We start from the raw sequence: 21,450 nt of genomic DNA, 5'->3' as shown, positions 1-21,450 counted from the left end.
TAATTTTCAAGTTTGGAAAATCAGTCAACTTACAATAGTTTTTTGGATAGGATCCAGACATTTCTGAGTTTATATGTCTGTATAGTGTTCGAAGATCTATTTCTTATATTCGAAACGCACTTTGAATTACTCTATTTCAAGTTCAAGAGCTCAAGTTATGACCGTTTTAGTGAAGATTGCGCGAGTAGAATTTTTGGACGGGATTATTACAAAAATTACGAGTTTAAGGCTTTTAATTCGAGTTTAAATTATATTGGGTTTGATTTTCAGGCTTAATTTTTATTATATATGAGTTCAATATTGTATTTATTAGGTTTCATTATATTTTTATTTATTTATTCCGAAATTTGGATATATATTTTGAAGTATTTTAAGTTATTTAGGAGTTTTATGTTTTTCAGTCAATAAGAAGGCTTAGTTTAAAACTACTTATTGTTTAGATTAATTAGAGTTTTATTTGGATGTATTTAGAGTTTTATTTAGCTAGCCTATATAAAGGCATCTTCATTGTTTATTGGATAGACAATTTTTTCCATTAATAAAGTTTTCTTTTTGCAATATTTCTTTCTTGCTATTTTTAGAAGTAGTTTTCTTCTCTATTTTCTTCAAAGAGTCGTGAGAATTCATTCTTAACCCTTCAATTTGCCAATGAATTATTTTTTGAAGGGTTGACTAGAATCATTATTTGAGTTTGTTGGGGTTTATATCTCAAGGGGTTTAATTAAACACTTATTCATTTATCCATCAATTTACTTGTTCCATCTTCCACTTTATTTTTTTTTAATTTTCATTTTGTTTCTTTCTTTATTATTTTCATTTATTCTTTTTTCTCAAAATTATTCTTTTAATGTTTCCTTTTTCTTTATTTCTAAATTTGTTTATTTCTTCTCTACAATTCAAATTTAAATCCTTCTTTCTTGAGCCGAATAATTTAAATACGATCATTGGCCCGCTATTCCTTATCACTAACCTATTAGGATCAACCCATTTATACACCCCTCTCTCTTTCTCTCCCTCCCTCCCTCCCTCTAAAAAATTATTGGTAATATATGCTTCACATTATGAATTTAATGTCATCATGGATAAAAAGGCTAAACTACAAAAATGGTTACTAAATTATTGCCCGCGTTCTATTTTGGTCATTGAACTTTTATTTTTTTTTATTTAGTCACTAAACTATTTGAAATCAAAATTTTTTGTCACGGAATGTTAATAACTGTTTGGAATTTGACGAAAGTGTTGATGTGGACTTTTTTTATTGATTTAATAATAAATTTAGCCCTCTAATATTTACACATTCTATCAATTTGATCCTACATGTAAAAAAATCAATAAATTTAGCCCTTAATGTTTATAAAATTTTACATTTATCCCTCTATTCTAAAAATTTAATAAATTTATCCCTTAATCTTTACAAAATTTGTCATTTTAGTCCGCTATAATGATTTATCCCTTTTTTATGTTTTAAAAATTATATAATCTATTCCTTCTTTTTAGGCTCTTTTACCCAAATAGCCTAAAAAAATATTATATTTACAAAAATAACTCAGGTTTAAAAATAATCACCAAAATAACCTAAAATGAACAGTACCCACTCTTTTTTTGCACCAATGATTGCCTAATCATTGTGTCAGACTTAAAAAAATAATTTTTTAAGTTTTGGTCTGTCAATGGTCGGAACCTATGTATTTTTTTTAAAAAAATTGTATAATACTGATATACGAAAAAGAAAAAAAAATTTGGGTACTGGCCTATCAATGGCCGGCACCCAGTAAACAGTAAAAAAATTTCTTTTTTTTCGTGTCAGAGTCAAATATAAAAATACGAAAAAAAATTTAAAAAAAAAATTTGGGTGCTGGCCTGTCAATAGCCGGCACCCAGTGAACAGTAAAAATATTTTTTCTTTTTTTTCTGTCAAAATCAAATATAAAAATACGAAAAATAATAAAAAAAAATTTTGGGTGCTGGCCTGTCAATGGCCGGCACCCAATGAACAGTAATTTTTTTTTCGTGTCAGAATCAGATATAAAAATACGAAAAAATAAAAAAAATTTCTATTTCCTCCTATTTACTATTACAAAATTAAAATCCCCCAAGTCCTACATATTTTTTGTAAATTTAGAATTTAGTTTGTATATTAAAATCCCCTAAGTCCTACAATTTTTTTTTCGTATTTTTATATCCAATTCTGACACAAAAAAGAAAAGAAATTTTTTTTACTGTGTACTGGGTGTCGGCCATTGACAGGCCAGCACCCAAAAAAGTTTTTTATTTTTTTATTTTTTTGTATTTTTATATCTGATTCTGACATGAAAAAAAAAGAAAAAAAATTTACTGTTCACTGGGTGCCAGCCATTGATAGGCCAGCACCCAAATTTTTTTTTATTTTTTTCGTATTTTTATATCTGATTCTGACACGAAAAAAAAAGAAAAAAAATTTTACTGTTCACTAGCTGCCGGCCATTGACGAAAAAAAAATTTACTGTTCACTAGGTGCCGGCCATTGACAGGCCAACACCCAAATTTTTTTTTTATTTTTTTCGTATTTTTATATATGATTCTGACACGAAAAAAAAAGAAAAAAAAATTTTACTGTTCACTGGGTGCCAGCCATTGAAAGGCCAGCACCAAAAAAAAATTTTATTTTTTATTTTTTTCGTATTTTTATATCTGATTCTGACACGAAAAAAAAGAAAAAAAAATTACTGTTCACTGGGTGCCGGCCATTGACAGACCAGCACCAAAAAAAATTTTAAATTTTTTTTCGTATTTTTATATCTGACTCTGACACAAAAAAAAGAAAAAAAAATTTACTGTTTACTGGGTACCGGCCATTGACAGGCCAGCACCCAAAATTTTTTTTTTCTTTTTTTCTTTTTCGTATATCAGTATTATACAATTTTTAAAAAAAATATATGGGTTCCGCCATTTGACAGGCCAAAATCCAAAAAAATAATTTTTTTAAGTCTGACACAATAAGTAAGCAATCATTGGTACAAAAAAAGAGTGGGTACTGTCCATTTTAAATTATTTTAGTGATTATTTTTAAACTTGAGTTATTTTTATAAATATAATATTTTTTTGGACTATTTGAGTAAAAAGAGCCTTCTTTTTATCAAATAAAGCCACGTTAACTCTTCAATGGTAGGATTAAGCGTCAAGTCAGCTATGACAACATCCAACTCAGAGTCACCACCGCTCAAATGACCTTCATTAATGATCTCATCTCCAATTTCTCCACGTGTTCTTGCCTCGTCAAAAGAAAAAATAATACTTTACATTTGTAATTGTTTTAAGATTTTATTTGTTTATCAATCCCACAAAAAAGGGATTTGAATTCAATAAATTAGAAAAGACTTCTGACAGACATGGTTGAATTTGACTTATTTCTTTGCTATTTTAGGAAAATGTGAATTTAATTAAAATTTAAAAGAAATTAATATTAATTTGCTCATTTTTATCGAATACATCAATTTAGTTTTTGATAATTGCATTTACTTTATAGTTTAATTTTGAAGGAAAGCAGGTTCAATTGAGGCAAAAATGATTTGTTTCCCTAAAGTTTTTGATTGCAGAACTTTTAGATGGACCAATTATGCAAAAATATTGCTCTTTAGTAAGTTGCTAACTTTTCATTCCATTTATTTTTCCTTGGTTTGTTCCATTCTACATGCCACATTTCTTTTCTTCCATTATTTAGCTTATGCTACTTGGACTTGAGGTGAGGGTTGGATAGGGGTATACAATCTACATAAGTTTACTCATTTTCTAAAATATATATATTTTAGAGTATTAAACATCAAGAACTAAATTTATTGATTTTTTTTATAATCAGGATCAATTTAATAGATGTACAAACATTATAGGGCTAAATTTGTTATTAGACTAATAAAAAAGCACCACATTGGTACTTCCATCAAATTCTGAACGGTTGTTAACATTTGATAACAAAAACAAAATTGATTTCGAAAAAATAGAATGTGAACAATAATTTAGTGATCATTTTTATACTTTACCCTAAAAATAATATACATTAATTAAATATAAACTTTAGTAGATTCATATAAATATTTTTAACATATGATAATAAATTTAGATTTTTTCCTCAATTAAAATTTAGGTAAAGAAAGACTACTTCATTCCAAATGTTAGGGTATGCCATTTGCCTTATAAAGGGTTTAAGGCGGAACTTACAAACCTAGGCATACATACGGGAATACCCAATTTCCATCGTTTTGAAACATTAACAGCACGTTTGGTTCGATGTATTGGAATAGAGGCGTAATGGAATAGAAGCGTAATGGAATAGAGGCGTAATAGCAAATCAATTGTTTGGTTGAATGTAATGGAATAGAGGCGTAATAGTATTCTTGTGTTTGGTTGAATGGAATGGAGGTGTAATAGCATAAGGAAAAAAACTAAAATGACTAAAATACCCTTAGCAGGAATTTGTTTAGATAAATGATTATTGTTATTGTTATTATATTTTAATAAGATTATTAATATAAATAATAACTAATTTAATCATATTTTAACATAATTATTATTAAATATAATTTAATAAAATATATAATTTAATAAAATTCTTAATATTAAATATTCTTATATGAATTTACTAAAATCATAATATATAATACTATAAAATTTAATTTAAAATAATTATTATTAAATATAATTTAATAAAAATATATAATTTATAAAATTCTTAATATTAAATATTCTTATATGAATTTACTAAAATCATAATATATAATAATATAAAATATAATTTAAAATAATTATTATTAAATATAATTTAATAAAAATATATAATTTAATAAAATTCTTAATATTAAATATTACTATATGAATTTACTAAAATCATAATATATAATACTATAAAATATAATTTAAAATAATAATTATTAAATATAATTTAATAAAAATATATAATTTAATAAAATTCTTAATATTAAATATTATTATATGAATTTCCTAAAATCATAATATATAATACTATAAAAATAATATATAATCTACTTTATTATTTTTAAACCGCAATACATATTTGACGTGCTAAAATATCATTAGTGAAACAAATAATTTAATTATTCTACAATAAAAAAAATTAAAAGTAATAAATAACTTAAGAATTATATTTTGCATAAACATAATGTTCATATATTAACAAAAGGTTACATGAAATTCTATATCATAATCCATATGTTATACAGTTTTACAACATCAAAAAGTTAGAACATTGTAATCAAAGCTAGGGTTGACATCGTAAGTGATGCTGCTATATGCACCAGTAGCAGACCCCAGGTTTATAACAACTCCACCTTCATGTTTGTAAGCGGTGAACTGGTGGGTGTGACCTGTTACAAGTATGTCTACATCCAGTTGCCTCTGTAGCATGGCTAAGGAGTCTAGGTCACCCCAGGGAATGACCTTGATGCATCAAAGTCGTATTAAGGCTGATTAGTATTGGCTGAAATGTGCAGATCTACGAGGGTTCAGAGATATATCCCTCATGGATCATTCAAAAATACATGGGAAAACTTGAAAAAAAAAAGGGAAAAAGAGCATATGCAAGTTGGACACATTCTTGCATCCGATATTTCACAACAGAATCCAAGTGACATAGGTGTGGATAACACCATTAGCATGAAATTAAATCACATATTTTTCACAGCAGGAGATGCATGCTTCAATATAAATTTATAATCCGCATCAATGGCAAACTACTTACTGATTTAAAATGCAGAGTCCACTACTATATACTAGCGGAAAGAAGAAAATAATACCTGATGGCCATGTCACAATCCATAACATATGTTAACAGCCATAACATAGTAGTCTTCAGACACTTTTTTGAGTATTTTTAACGTCTTACCAACATTGAAGACACTAAAGATAGCTTAAATATGTTAACAGAACAAACACCAATCATAACAATTTCCACCAGCTCTTGCAAAAATGGAGAAAGCATCACGCAAGCAATTAATCTAGCAAGTATAGCATAGAAACACAAGACTAAAAGATCCTTAAAGCATATATCTTATCGCTTTCTTAACTATTCTATGTCAAGCAATTGATCTTGGCAAAACATATGAAATAGGCAACACTAGAACAAATATTTCATCTCGTTCAAATGGCCAAATCATGCAAATAATGAGTCAATTTCCTAGAAGAGAAAAAATGTTACCTAGTAATTTGTGTATCTATGCCATGTTCTGCTAACAGTCATGTCATCATCGTATAATAATTCTAATTAATAATTCATATTTTACAGATTTTGAATAACACATCTTCTTGTCATGTTTGAGTTATTTATCTGTGTATGAATATGATGTATCATTTCATCTCTAATATTGCTAGTTCTAAAGGGAAACTCTCAAGATCATAATTAGGTAGCTACAAAATCATACATAAATTATAAAAAAATCCAATATTCGTGATTAAATCATACATACTACTAGGCAGTATTCGTGATTAAATCCTGAATATAGACTCTCACCTAACTAATCAATCTTCTCTAAAGAAAAACATCAACTTAATCCAATACAGAAACCAAAACATAAACTCCATGTTAACATCCTCTTAATATTAAAACCCACAATTTTATCATTAAAAATTTAAAGAAATGCAAATAAAGAGAACTCAACTAATCGAAATCACAAGCCATTCGGAAAACAATCCAAAGAACAAGAAGAGAACCACCTTGAAAAACATATGGATTTTTTTCCTTTTTCCCTTTTCCAACTTAGCTTCTTTACTGGTGGCTAGTATTTAAAGCCTATATGCTTACAGATAAGAAGGTTTTTGGATGTTCCTCACCCTACCAATTTTTTTTATTGTCCGTCTTCATGAAATGCAAACATTCTTATCTTATATAACCATAACCGTAACCATACTTTGAGCTTAAGTTTTGATTTCTTTACAATAATTAAACAGAAAAGAAGATGAAGCAGTAATTTAATGGTATTACCTTCAAAGTCTTGGGCAATTTCACGAACAAGCCTTTGGAAAGGCAGTTTCCTGATGAGGAGATCTCAGTACTTTACTGGTACTTCTGGATTTAACTGCATCCAATAGAAACATCATAATTTCAATTTGTGTAAACAAGAATAAGAAAACGTGACTGAGAGGGGAAAAGAAGGGCAGAAAAAGTCTCAACCGAACTTACAATATTTGGGGAGATGAAGATGAAAGAACTTTAACTAAAAGGAATCAGGAAAAAAAAAGAAAAAGAAAATGTAGGAGATGAAGATGAAAGGCGAGTGGATGTTTGATTTGGGGAGGAAGAAATCTGGAGTGATGAATTTTAAGAAAAATAGAGGCGGGATATTTTGGTCTAAAAACCTAACAGCGTGTTTGGTTCGCTGTTTTCCCCCCCTCTGCATGCGTATTCCCCCCCTATGCAGCAGGCCCACCAGGAAACGGTTGTTTGGTTCGCTGTTTTCCCATTCCCCGCCGAATCGGTTACTCCCCCATTACATTGATTGCGCGTAATAGGCATTACGGCCCCTCAGCGCCGATTACCCATTCCGCGTCTTTCCCTTTTTTCTCTTCTGTTTTCTGCCCTCGTCCTCAACGCTGTCAAAAGCTTCCCCAAAGTAATCGACGGAGTCCTCGACGTTGTCAAAAGCTTCCCCAAAGTCGATCCTTCCAAGGTCACCCCTTTTTCTCACATCCATTTCACGATTTATTGTTTGATTTTATATTTCGGTGCTTGGGTGCTTAGGAAGAAATGATTTTGAAGTTATTCTTTTCTGGAACTACTTGATATTTCACCCGATTTATAGTGTTTTATGTGCATTTTTGGGTTTCATTCCCAAAATTGAAAGCCAAATCTTTCACCGGTAATCAATCATTTTTATACAATTTCTTTTCATGCTCATGTTTCCTTGTTTGGGTTTCTTTCAAAATTTCTGAATCAAATTACTGTAGTTATTGGTAGATATTAGAAGAAGATAGTGCTAGTTTTGGCTTTGGGGGATTTGCATATACCCCATCGGGCGGCTGATCTCCCTCCCAAATTCAAGTCCATGCTAGTTCCTGGAATGATCCAACACGTCTTTTGCACTGGTAATCTTTGCATCAAGGTATCCCATCTTTCTTTTCCTTTCTGGATTTTTTTTTTGTAGCTGAAATCATAGTTGAATTTGGTTCCACTTCTTTAGCACTTTGGGTTTTATGTTTCTCAGCAAGCAATTGAATATATTAATTTTCTCTTCCTTTTTTGGAACTATGGATTGTTCATTCCTTTGTAGTAGTTATGCTAAATTTATGCCTAATTTAATCTGGATTTCATGTTTTTGCCCAATTATTTTCTCTTTGAGTTGTAATATGCGAAGAGATATTATTTGCTAGTTTGAATTTGGGAAAAGCAGCAGAAGCTACCATACCTGAATTATCAGTATTTTAAATGATCGCCAGCAATTGTTTTATTTGATAATTGTAATTTTGATCCGAATAGCCATTGCTGCTACCTTGCATTTATACATGCAAAGAATGATTCCTGTCATGTTTGATCTGAAATGCGTATAATCACGTGTCAGATACTAGTTTGTGCCCAACTCTGACATGAGTATGTTCAAAATTTCCGAAGCTTTTCCGTATGTTTGAAGGATTTTATCTCAATCCTTTGAATATGTGTAGGGCATATGTGCCACTTTTGAGAAAACGAGAAGAGTCCGTGTAGCATAGCATTAAGTAGGATTGAAGTACATATTTGGTTGAACTTAGAAACATGTAGGAAGTTAGTCACTAAGGGCTAGTTTCTCATTGCTTTTGAAAAGTGCTGCAAAAAATGCTTATGAAAAATGCTTTTGAAAAGCTTGGTCTAAAATTTAAGAGTTTACTATCTGTTTAGTATTGCTTATGGCTCTAAAAGCACTTTTGAAAAGCTATTTTTCTCTTATTTGCATAGCCAACAACAAATCAAATGAACCTGATTTGTTAGCTTTAGCTTTATGGAAATTATGCCATAGTATTTCTACCAATTGAACTTTTACGGTTTTTGTTTTTCTTATTAAAATTACCACTGGCCCAGCTAATTCGGACTAAAATTTCAGGAAGTTCAAGATTACTTGAAGACACTTTGTCCTGACTTGCATATTACCAGAGGTGAATATGATGAAGATACAAGATATCCCGAGACCAAAACATTAACTATCAGACAATTCAAGTTGGGATTGTGCCATGCCATGGCCATCAGGTATTATTTTCTTCTTTCCGCTGGTATATAGTATTGGACTCTGCATTTTAAATCAGTAAGTAGTTTGCCATTGATGCAGATTATAAATTTATATTGAAGCATGCATCTCCTGCTGTGAAAAATATGTGATTTCATGCTAATGGTGTTAAATAAATATAAAAATAATCGTTCATGCCTTACATTTCAAGTTAAAATATGTTCTGTTTGGAAAACTTGTAGACAGAGATCTTGCTCTCTTTTTCTGAAGCTGCTAAAGGATGCACGAAGGATCTACAGTTTTATGCATTTGTAACTTGTGATTCTTGCGGTAAGTAGCGCCTAAAATTTGTTGGAATCATGTTGTGTTCAAGAACCATACAAGCACAAATGTAATCCACTAAATGCATAATTCCAAGTGGAGAGAAAGGTAACCTGGTATGTTCATCTAAGTTACTTACATTTTTTGCAAGTTGATTAATCATAGACTTACTGTTGCTTCTTTGTCCTTCTGCAGCAAGACTTGCATTCTACAAATATGTTGCCTTCATGTTCATCTTGAATGCACTAGAACTGTTTGCTTTACCTAGAGCTTCTTTCTAAAGATCAATATACCGATATTGCTGTGGGAACATATCCAAAAATGTAGAATGTGCTTTACCTAGAGCTTCTTCCTAAATATCAGTTAGTCCTTGATTTTTTTTTCAGTATGTACTATGTGTTATCAAGTAGATTTGGAGTTTGAATATCTACATCTAAATTATTTTCATTTCCAAGCAGAGATCTTTTCTGATCAATTTTCTTGTAACAAAATAAATAGTATCATTGTGTTTGTTATTGTAGAATTACAAGAGTCTTGTACTAATAGAATTTGATGGAGTTTGAATGGCTCACAGGTTTGATGGAGTTTATTTTTTAATTCTTTTTTAATTTTTTAATTATGTTCAATTATAATTAACACTACAAAAATTATCTCAACAAACGAAACAAAAAAAAAGTAAAATGCTACAAACAAATCATGTTTTCTTTTTAAAAAAAAGAAAGATATTTAACACACTATATTATTCAAATGGGTTTTTTAATAATAATTATTAAGTCATCAATTAATCAAATCCACAAAATCAATTATTTTAGATTATATTTTATAGTATTATATATTATGATTTTAGTAAATTCGTATAAGAATATTTAATACTAAGAATTTTATTAAATTATATATTTATATTAAATTATATTTAATAATAATTATTTTAGATTATATTTTATAGTATTATATATTATGATTTTAGTAAATTCATATAAGAATATTTTAATATTAAGAATTTTATTAAATTATATTTTTTATTAAATTATATTTAATAATTATTATTTTAAATTATATTTTATACTATTATATATTATAATTTTAGTAAATTCATATAAGAATTTTATTAAATTATAATATATTTAATTATAATTATGTTTAAATATGATTAAATTATTTATTATTGATAATAATAATCTTATTAAAATTTAAATAACAATAACAATAATCATTTACCAAAACAAATTTATGCTAAGGGTATTCTAGTCATTTTAGTTTTTTCCATTATGCTATTACACCTCTATTCCATTCAACCAAACACAAGATTACTATTACGCCTCTATTCCATTACATTCAACCAAACAGTTGATTTGCTATTACACCTCTAATCCATTACACCTCTAATCCATTACACCTCTATTCCATTACGCCTCTAATCCAATACAGCGAACCAAACGTGCTCTAAATGGTGGGGCGTTGAATAGGTATTCAGACCCCAACCCCTGTAATAGCAATTCCGTGAGCTGAGGGAATGCGCATGTAATTGCAACTCCGTGGAATCACAAACGGTGAACCAAACGGCTGCTTTACTGTAGCGCGCGGAATTAAGGCGTAATGGAATAGCTATTCCATCCAACCAAATGTGATGTAATAGTTTAGTGAAATCCCTTTTAAATGAAAAGTTGTATTATTGGTTTCTCCCAAAAGTTAAAATTTCAATTTAAACATTTTAATATATATTTTTTAACTTTGGCCCCTTCATTTTTTTTAAAAGATTTATCTCCATTCTCATCACAACATTCTTAACTTCACCCCTCTTTACTTATCATACACCAAATAAAACCACTTTTTTTAAAAAAAAATTTAAACCAAATAAGCCTGTGGGTGCTAATGAATCTTTAATCAACTGAATTAACCCATGGTGACATTCTTCTCTATTATTTGTAATAAATCTAAAATGTGGCATTCCTTCTTTAAAATTCCATACAACCTCTTTTATATTTACTATTGCAGGACTCTTTTATATTTAAAGTTTTAATTAAGTTTGTATTATCCTTAACCGAATCTCAACTTAATTGTGAAATTATCAAAAGCCTAATATTTTTATAAAGCAACAAATATAATTTTGAAGGTACTTTTGTCTTTTTAAATACAATTTAGAAAAATACACGCAAGTTTGAATACAAGACTTCAAAATCTTTCATCTCTCAATTTTACTATTTCAACTAAAGCTAGATTTTGATTTTTATATAATTTCCTTTTTAGATTTATTACATAAAACTTTTACTCATATAATTTTGTTGTTTTTTAAGTAGCTGATGAAATCTCTTTTATAAAATATTTAAGAAAAAGCTAACCCACTATTTCAACTTTCAAACTATTTACTTCAAAAGCTGCCCATTATCATGTACCTTCTAGTTCTTCTCAATACTCATCCTTCTTACCTTCATTATTTTCATAGAAAGGGATCCACTTGCATTAATTAAAATAGTTTTACAAATCTTCATATTTTTTATACTAATTTTACGTAAATATAAATAAATCTCTTCCAAAAATTTTATATAAGCGCCTGAAGAAATATGGTATGGAACAAATAACACGTCCCAAGGTAGCAACAAAATGAAAATAGCAATGCCATTGGAAATGGGATCAACGACAGGAGACAGAGTACCACAAATTGTACTTCTCAATTTCAGTTCAGTTTTTTGTTCTTTTTGGGCAACTAACGCACTTGAAAGCTGAAAGTTTAGACCATTTTATTGGTAGGTGATGACAATAAATAACAAAATCTTCCTTTAACTTTGACATATAAAGCAGAAACAAACGTCATCTACCACTAACACTAGATTCTTCCTGCAATGTTGTAACATCGTGATTTGGTTCACTTAAATATAAATCCTACTCAAGCCTCAACCTCATTCCATCTTTACAATAAAGTACAAGTTTAGTTGGGATAATCTCATTTCAAAAAATTATATATTTCTATCTTGTTACATGTAAGATTGTAATAATCATTCTTTGTGGGGACTGAAGAATGACTGTTACAAGACTCCCCGAATATGAAATATGTATATATATAATTTTACCTTCATATAAATCAAGTCACAAACCCAGTAGAAAGGATGGAGAGAAGGAGGAAGGAAAGAAGAGGGGTTGACTTAACACCAGAGACAATAATGTTGGAGCACAGCTCACCAAAGAAACTAATTAAAAAAGTTTGAAAAGAATCATAAAAATCATCTTGTTCTAGAAAACATAAGCATGCAAACATCTTGAAACACAAGCTTGTTCCTCAAAGCACAAACTCTCATATGGTGTTATTGTAATCTGTGATTATAGAAGTATTGAAGATGTGATATCACAATTTTTGGATGTCATTTGTGCACATGAAAACACACACCGAGAGATCCAAGGATTTTAATTAGAGTAGGATTTAGATGGTTTAGATTTTTTTTTTTTTAAGAAAAAAAGAACCATCAAATGAAGGGGGAAAAAGAGTTAGTGAGAGAAAGAGGGAGAGATTGTAAAAAATAATGAAGACAGAGGAAATTCTTATTTAATATATTACTATGTAATTAATATTTTAATAAAAAATTAAATATATTTGATATTATATATTAAAATTAATATGAAAATAAATAATAAATTTATAGTTAATATTTTTAATACATAATGAATAGAAAGAAAAAAGAGTCAAATGCGTTAACTATAGGCACAACATGCCATGCCCCTTGGCATTAGCTTGAAGCAACTATAGAAGGACAGTTGGAGAATCTTCCAAACGAATCAACGCTTCCTCCATCTCTTAAGCCAAAACAACAAGATGATCAGCACAATGATTACCCTCTTGCAAGATGTGGCATATCTCCACAACCCATCCCTTGCCCATGAAAGCCAAACAGTCCGCAACGGAAGTCCCTAACGGGTGGTTATCATCATAGATTTGTCATAACATCTAAAACACCAGAATCGCATTGAATTCAATAATTATCTAAGCAATACCAAGCTCTTGAGCTAGATGCAAAGCTTCCCAAACCCCTCACAAGTTCACATGAAAACTATAAGTACACCAAATTTTCAGCATGAAGTCTCGAATCCATGCCCCCTATCATCCCGTAACAAGCCACCTACCGATGCCACTTGCAACGATGTACTAATGTCACGGGCCGCAGGTCAAAGCCTGTGACAATGGTGCAAAGAACGTCCCATATAAGTCAATTGATGAAATGGGGCTCATTTAACGCAACTGAACTGGCCCGACTCGTGGAACCCATAGACAAGCCCATCTATTTGAAGCCTTGGTGGCCCAGTGAAATACTATACTAAAACTAGAGCTACAAGGGTAAATAGTGTAAATCCTAAATGGATAATATTGTATAGAATTTAAATCCCTTAGGCTTGATCGTCGATATAACTCAATCTATACTGTTGCTTTTGGGGAGCTCAACTATAAATAGAGGCCTCCCCCTTCATTTGTAATCACTTCATTCGTAATTTGAATATACTTGAGAGCATTTACTTAAAAAATTGGCGTGCTATTTTCCTTTGGCTTTTTTGTTTTTCTTTTTTCAGTCATTTCGAGTGTGCTTCCACTATATTTTTGGTGCCTTGAAGAATTTTTACGAGAATTCTCACTTTTACGGGAGTTAGGTTGACTTAGGTAGATTTGGAGCGTAGAAATTGCCTAAGATCGCATGGTTTGCGAGAAGAAAGGTTTAGCCCCGTGACAATTAGTATCCGAGCCAATATTCGAAGGCACCATTGAGATGACGAAAGGAGGAGATGAGCAGAATTTCCCAATGGAAACTAGTGGAAAGGCCAGGAAAAATAGCAGATCGAGGGATATGTTGCCGGCTTTGGAAAGTCGTGTAGTCCATCTTGAGGAATCCATGAGGGAAGTGAAGGAAACACTAAAGGTACTGAAGACACGCACTGATGAGTTAGACCCATTAAAAAGTAGATTAAAGAATATGTGACAAAGGCCCTTAGTTCTAACGTAGTGGAAGCGCTCCTCAATACTACTGTGGGTAAGCTGATAGAGAAGAATGATGTAACAGCCTGGTTTAGACCCTAGTCGAACAGTGGTTTTGGGACCACAAATCTGAGTCAAAAAAATATTTTAATATTATTTTCCGTGCTTATAGTATGTGAATTGACATGTGTGAAATTTTCATGATTTAATTTATCCGTTTGTGTGTTTAATTTGTGAAAAAGACTTAATCGCGTAAAATGCAAAAGTGACTTGCTAATTGTTAAAGTACTATATTTCTATGGCTTTCATCATGTGGGGTCTTATGTTGAAATTATACCATTGAAATTATGGATGGACATAAAAGCCTAAGGTTAGTGGATTTTAAATGAAATTATAAAGGTTAAAAATGGAAATTGATAATTAAATAATGAAATAATAAAATAAAAGTATGAAAATAGGCCTTTATGTTCATCTTTGGCCGATATTAACAAGAAAAGAAAAGAAAAAGACTAAGCTAGGGTTCGGCTTTGATATTTGGTGATTAAGGTATGTGTTTTGATCCATTTTTGATAATTTCTATGTTTTTGTGATTGTTGTTTAGCATTTTATTAAGCCCATGCCTTAATTTTTTATTTTGATGAGGATTTTGAGTTAAGCCATTGATGAATTTGTGAGTTTAATGATGTTAATTGATTAATTATGAAAGATGGGTGTTGGATTAATATGTTTTGTATTGAGATTTTTGATGAATTTGAGTATTTTGGGTTAAATTGTGAAAATGAAAAAATGAGGGGCTAAAATGTGAAATAAATAAAATATGTGGGCTTATATGAGCTAAACAAATATTATTGTTAAATTATATGTATTTTTTGTTTTGTGAAATAGGGGCTAAATTGTGAAAAATGTGAATTTTAGGGGCTAAAGTGTAAATTGCCCTAATTATGTGCTTATGGTTTGAATTGAATAAAATGCGTTATTAAATAGCTACATTTGAATTTATTTAGATCAAGAACAAAAGAAAATGGAATTAAATCGGGGGAAGTCAAAAGTGGTCGAGTAGTCGATTTCATTTGTTCGTCTTCAACCGAGGTAAGTTTGTAAGTGAATAATTGATGTTAAATTTAATGTATTTATTTTATACATAGCTGAATCGAAATGTATGTATGTGTACTAAAATGTCGATTTGTATTTAACATAGGATAATTAATTACGAGTTTAATTTGATTAATTTACGACAATCGAAAGACATACAAAACACAGGAATGTTGAAATGTGATATCGTGTAAGACCACGTCTAGGACATTGGCATCGATTTGAGATTTACGTGTAAGACCATGTCTGGGACATTGGTGTCGTATATGATTACATGTAAGACCCTGTCTGGGACAGTGGCATCGTTATTTGATTACATGTAAGACCACGTTTGGGACGTTGGCATTGTACGAGCCTTTTGAGCCGTCCGAATATCTTTAATTTCTTTAAATCCGAATGGTATAATGAGAATTTATATGGAAAAACCGAATGTGAGTTTGAATTAAGAAATTCAGGTATGTTTAAGTTATACGAAGTTGAAAGTAAAGGTAAGTATTATGTATAACATAAAAACGTGAATTAATTATTTAAATATAAGTATATATGTATGTGTACATGATTAGTAGAATTCGGTCTACTTGTATAATTTATATGTGTTCTTTGAAAACTATTTGCTTACAACTTACTAAGCTATTTAAGCTTACTGTGTGTTTGTTCATTCATTGTTTTATAGATTTTGGAAGCTAGTTACGAGCTCAGGGATCGTCAAGGAAGTCCGTCACACTATCGATCTTTATCTCGGTATTTTGAAAGCTCGAAACTTTGAACATATGGCATGTATAGGTTAGCACTCGTCTTGTTTAGTCATGAAGTGTGTATATATTTAGCCGTGCGAAAATGGCTTAATCTTGATTTTAATACTTATGTGTATTCGGTTATGGTAATAGCTTATTAGGAAAGTATATATATCATGATGCATTTATATGTGTGGCATCTAGTTATAATGTTAAAGTTTGTGTATATATATATATGACTAGAATTTGAACCTATTTTGAAAGTATGTTATTAGTATATATGTTTGGGATGTTGGTTATAATTTGGTAAAGAGAAATGGTAAGTAGGTTAAATAGTTGGTTTGATAGTTAGCTAATTTTAGAAGTATAAGTTGTGGAATAATTTTGAATGGTGGATAATTTGATTACATATATATAAATAGGTATAGGATAGGTTGTATATGTGTCAGTATTTGATGGTCAACTTTGATTAGTTAAAGGTTGGATTTTATTTAGGTGTATAATGTTATATACGAGTTAATAGTAGTATGGCCACATTAATTTCATTATTTATTAGTGATAATTTGCTATGCCTAGATAAGTATTCGATTTACAAATGTGTTAATTTGGTTGATCACATGATTATGTTATAAGCATGATTATATTCGGCTATTAATAGGTAAGATTAATAATTATATGTCTATGGTATCATTGGTTGTGGAATGATCTTTCTATTACTGTTAGGAAATGGCATAATTTAGTTTATGAATGAATGGTAAATCTTGTATCAATGAAGTAATTAACCTTGTGGACCGCATAGACAAGGAATGAATTAGAAAACAAGTGTATTTTGGCATGATACATAGCTCTTGAAAATTTGGTTTATTTGACTCATAAAATGTATATAGGATATGGCTAATATTAGTCAAATAAGTAGTGCATGAATAGCATATAGTTTTATATTGTATCTTGATAGCCGAATAGAGGATAGAACGAATGGCAAAGTGTGCACATGATCATGCTTGAATGATTTATTTCGATGTGGTTAATTGTACATAGGGTTTTAATGTTTAATGAAATATGCTTGAACATTACGGAGTGGTTAATGTCGCATTTGTCTATGGACATTAAGCCGTGTATAAGCATGTACAGAATTATGAAATAAAGTATTTAATTTATAATAGGTATTCGAATACTATTGAGGTGTTGTGCTTATAATTCGAGTAATATGTTTTGTAAAGCATGTATATATATTGTATAGCTTTGAGATATGTCTAATCATTTGAAAATGTGATTATATTTATGGTATGGATTCGGGTAAATTTTCTTAAGTGTTGATTTGTATTTGTAATATGAGTATTAACGAATGATTAACCTTTAATTAGCTATATGCTTTATATATATATGAATATGACTTGCAACAATGTTCGAATTTGTGTTTGGGTTCGGTAATACCTCGTGACTCTAATCTGGCGACGGATATGGGTTAAAGGTTTTACAAATGATACTCTTGAAGTTAGGATGACAACTATGAAGGAAGAAAATGAAGCCACAATGACAACTTTGAATGTACAAATCAAGGATCTCGAGGGAGAGCCTTCTGTGTGCAAAGCTACTGTGGTTAAAGGGGTGTTGAGTGCAACACTAAACCTAGAGATTGATTTTCCCAAAATGGGAAGTTTAAGGGGGTAAGGTCTACAAGGGAAGTGGATAACTTCTTGTGGGAGATAAAGCAATAATTTCATGTCATGGGCATCAAGGATGATAGTGCTAAAGTAAATATTGTTATTCAATATTTTATTGATTTTGCTCTTCTTTGGTGGAGGCATAGGTCCACAGATGAAAAGCGTGGTCAGGCTACGGTTAAGACTTGGAAGAAGTTCAAGAATAAGTTCAATGAGAAGTTTTACCCTTAATATGTCGAGAAGGAGGCTTGGGCTAAGTTTCTTCGATTTTCACAAAAATGTACAATTCAGGAGTATGTGACAGAGTTCAGTGAAGTGATGCTCCGAATCATGGAACTAAGTGAGAAAGAGGCATTCTTCTTTTTCATGGATGGGTTGAAGCCGTGGGTTAATTAGGAATTGAAACGTCGAGGAGTCCAAGAACTATCAAAAGCCATAATCGTGGAAAAATATTTAATCGAACTTATTCTAAGGAAAGACAAGTTCAAATTTTCTACACCCAGAGAAAAGGGCAATGATAGGAAAGAAGAAGGTGGACAGGGTGAGTTTAGCAAATGTAATGGTGGCCATAGTGGTAATGGGCAACCACATAATGGGAAGAGGAAACCCAACAAGCCATGGGAAAAAAGACAGGGCCGTTGAAATGCTTCATTTGTGAAGGTCCGCATATGATGTGGGACTGTCCGAAGCGATCTGTGTTTTCTGCCATCAGAGAGGATGATGAGCTAGAAAAAGCTCCGATGAGGCTTGGTTTGATTGTGCGTAGGGTCAAAGCCAAGAGAGGCAACAAGAATGAGAAGAAGCCAATGAAGTACTTCTTATGATGTGTTCCGCATAGGATACAGAACTGTCCAGAGCAATTTAAGTTGTTCGTAGTCACAAAAAAAGTTGAAGCAGAGCCTATTAAGGATAAGGTATTTGAGTTTGGATCAATAATGCTCAAATATGTTAAAGCGAAGAGGGATTGCAATCAAAAAGGGTTGATGTATGTAGACATCAACATTGCAAATTAGAGGAATAGTGCTTTTATTGATACGGAGGCATCAGACCTGTTCATTTCTGAAAAAGCCATGGGTAAACTTGGTCTCTTAGTTAGTGAGTCAACTAAGAAGATCAAGACTGAAAATTCCAAAGAGGTCCCAACTGTGGGAGTAGCATGAGTTGAGCTACAGATTGATAAGTGGAAAGGCAAGGAAGACTTTGAGGTAATTCATCTAGATGATTAAGATTTCATCCTTGGCTTGAATTTCCTTGACCGGATTAATGATCTTTTGGTTCTTTCTTCCAACTGTATGTGCATCTTGGATACTCAACAACAACAATGCATATTGCCATTGAGTCGAGACATGGGGGGAGAAACAAAGGTATTTTCGACAATCCAACTAGCCGAGGATGTTCATTGTGGGAAGAAAATCGACTGGGTAGATCAGAGTGCTAAAGAGGCCACCTTGGAAATGCTAGAGAGACAACAAACTGATATGAAGCCTGTTGAGTAATCAGTGGGGCCACCAACTAAGAGAGATGTAACACCCCCAATTCGGCGGTTCGTCTAGCGAATGATGATGTTATTGGAAAGGAAAATGGAAATCATTTCATAAAGTCAAAAACAAAGGTTTTGGTAGTTAAGCCATTCAAAACAAATTAGCAACCCAGTCTTAAAAGGGCTGGAATTAAAACGCAGTATATAAAAAAAATTAAAGGGTTTCAAAGAAAGCTTTTAACTCGAATAACAAACATGTTGAGCACGCCGCGTGGCAGATTCTGATTGGAGGCAAAAACCAAAAACAAAAACAAAAATGCATAACATATAATATTCAAGATAGGAATCAAAGATTGACGAATACCACTATAAGTTAGTTTATACAAAATAATGTTCATTGGTGGATACAACCAGGTTCAAAGAATGCAACATGTTTTAAAAATAAGTGTTTCTCAATCATACGCCACCCCGATATATACATGTTATAATAGAAAAACACATGACTCACAATTGAAGTCGCTTTCTGGTTAAGTCTTCAAGAGTCCGCGATAACCTAAAATTCCTAAAAAATGAGATAGGAGAATAGGTAAGTTTAAATTGAACTTAGTGAATTCTAAGAATAAACGACAAACATTCTAACAAGCTTTCAAGGAAACGAAATCAGCACAGAGTAATTAACATATAAACTTTACCATACAATTTACACACGAATGCAACATTATAATTGTGTGCATTCCATTAGTGGATACATACTGCAAGCTCATTGTTGTTCAATGACGGACATTGTCTACTCCTATGTAAAATTCATAGGTGAATACAAAACACATTAGCCACAATTTATGTGCAAATACTTATCCTAAATAAGTACCATTCACATGTAGGACTTTATGTAATACACACATACTATATGCACGGCCAGTTCATGGACCCTTCTTTATACTAGCTTCTGATCCATTCAATGCTCCGAGGAGTTACAATTCCATTATCATGGTATTGCTCTGTAGAGCCAGTATTCCATTTATCCAATTAAACCTCATCAAATCCTCCTTGTTAATTTGAATACCTACGTGTTCCCCTATAAGGCCAAGGTCATTCACCAATCTTGGTTTGCATTAACATGTTGTACCGGAGGCAAATCACATCATTTCATTATCTCCATACATTTCTCTCAATACCATCGCATATCCATGATTTACCTCTATTACCCCCTTCTACCATCCTGGATATGGAGCTTATGCACCAATGAAGGAATATCCACTTTAATCACACATACAATAGGGGCAATCATAACCTGGCCTTTTTTATCACCATTTAAATCTAAAGAATTTAAACTTTGAAAATGATTGGCATCCCTTAATCTCTCCTAGGATTAGAATTCTTATTTCCCCACTGATTGGAACACCTAGATTGCCACTATACCAAAATCCAAATATCAAAATTGGTGTCCCCCTCCATAGCACCTGTTGTCGGCTCCATTGTGACATCAACCTAACTACCTTCAATTGTGCCCAAAGAAAGGTTCACCTCCATCCTAGGCACCATTGAATAAGAGTTTATACGATGATCCACATGTCCACACAAGAAAAAAATTGTATGCAAACTCTCATACTCAATCTGTTGGGTGAAGTTCTCAATTCAAACCCTCAATATTAATGGCTTACCAAAATCAACCACTACATAGATTCGAGCAAACTTCCCCCTCATTGCCAAAGCAGTGTTAGTATCCACTTTTATCGGCTTTCCAACAAGTTTCTCAACTGAAACTAAAATAGACTCATGGAAATACTCCAAAGGCAAATCAAGCAAGCGAATCCGTACCGCTGCCGATTTAACCTTTGCCCTTTCAATGTGAAAATTAGGTGTCCATTTCTGAATGGTCAAATAATGATCCATTATCTTCCACGGCCCCTCAGTGACTAATTTCAACATGTCCTTTGGATTGATAAATTTCACCGTATAAAACCCAAAGTCTAGATCAATACAATCGAAGTCATCTTCCAATTTCCATAAACTAGTAATTCTATTC

At 31.3% G+C, this 21,450-nt stretch overlaps 3 long non-coding RNA genes across 4 annotated transcripts; 1 reads left to right on the top strand and 2 right to left on the bottom strand.

The window, feature by feature from the left end:
* Positions 1-5,110: 5,110 nt before the first annotated feature.
* LOC107944772 (uncharacterized) lies at positions 5,111-7,344 on the bottom strand. Its single transcript, XR_005911442.1, has 3 exons — positions 7,169-7,344; positions 6,971-7,064; positions 5,111-5,430 (listed from the first exon to the last, which is right to left on the bottom strand). It is a non-coding gene; the product is annotated as an uncharacterized lncRNA (long non-coding RNA).
* A 58-nt stretch (positions 7,345-7,402) lies between these two features.
* On the top strand, positions 7,403-9,947 carry LOC107944771 (uncharacterized). 2 transcript variants are annotated; one of them, XR_005911441.1, is made up of 4 exons: positions 7,403-7,655; positions 7,943-8,087; positions 9,060-9,202; positions 9,422-9,947. It is a non-coding gene; the product is annotated as an uncharacterized lncRNA (long non-coding RNA). The 2 variants fall into 2 exon arrangements; XR_005911440.1 differs by having other exon boundaries at positions 7,504-7,655; positions 7,933-8,087.
* Positions 8,978-9,693, bottom strand: LOC121215536 (uncharacterized). Its single transcript, XR_005911443.1, has 2 exons — positions 9,640-9,693; positions 8,978-9,242 (listed from the first exon to the last, which is right to left on the bottom strand). It is a non-coding gene; the product is annotated as an uncharacterized lncRNA (long non-coding RNA).
* Positions 9,948-21,450: the final 11,503 nt, after the last annotated feature.

This window comes from Gossypium hirsutum, chromosome D03, assembly GCF_007990345.1.
Source record: "Gossypium hirsutum isolate 1008001.06 chromosome D03, Gossypium_hirsutum_v2.1, whole genome shotgun sequence".
Lineage (NCBI taxonomy): Eukaryota > Viridiplantae > Streptophyta > Magnoliopsida > Malvales > Malvaceae > Gossypium > Gossypium hirsutum.
This window is presented reverse-complemented; position numbering and strand designations above follow the sequence as displayed.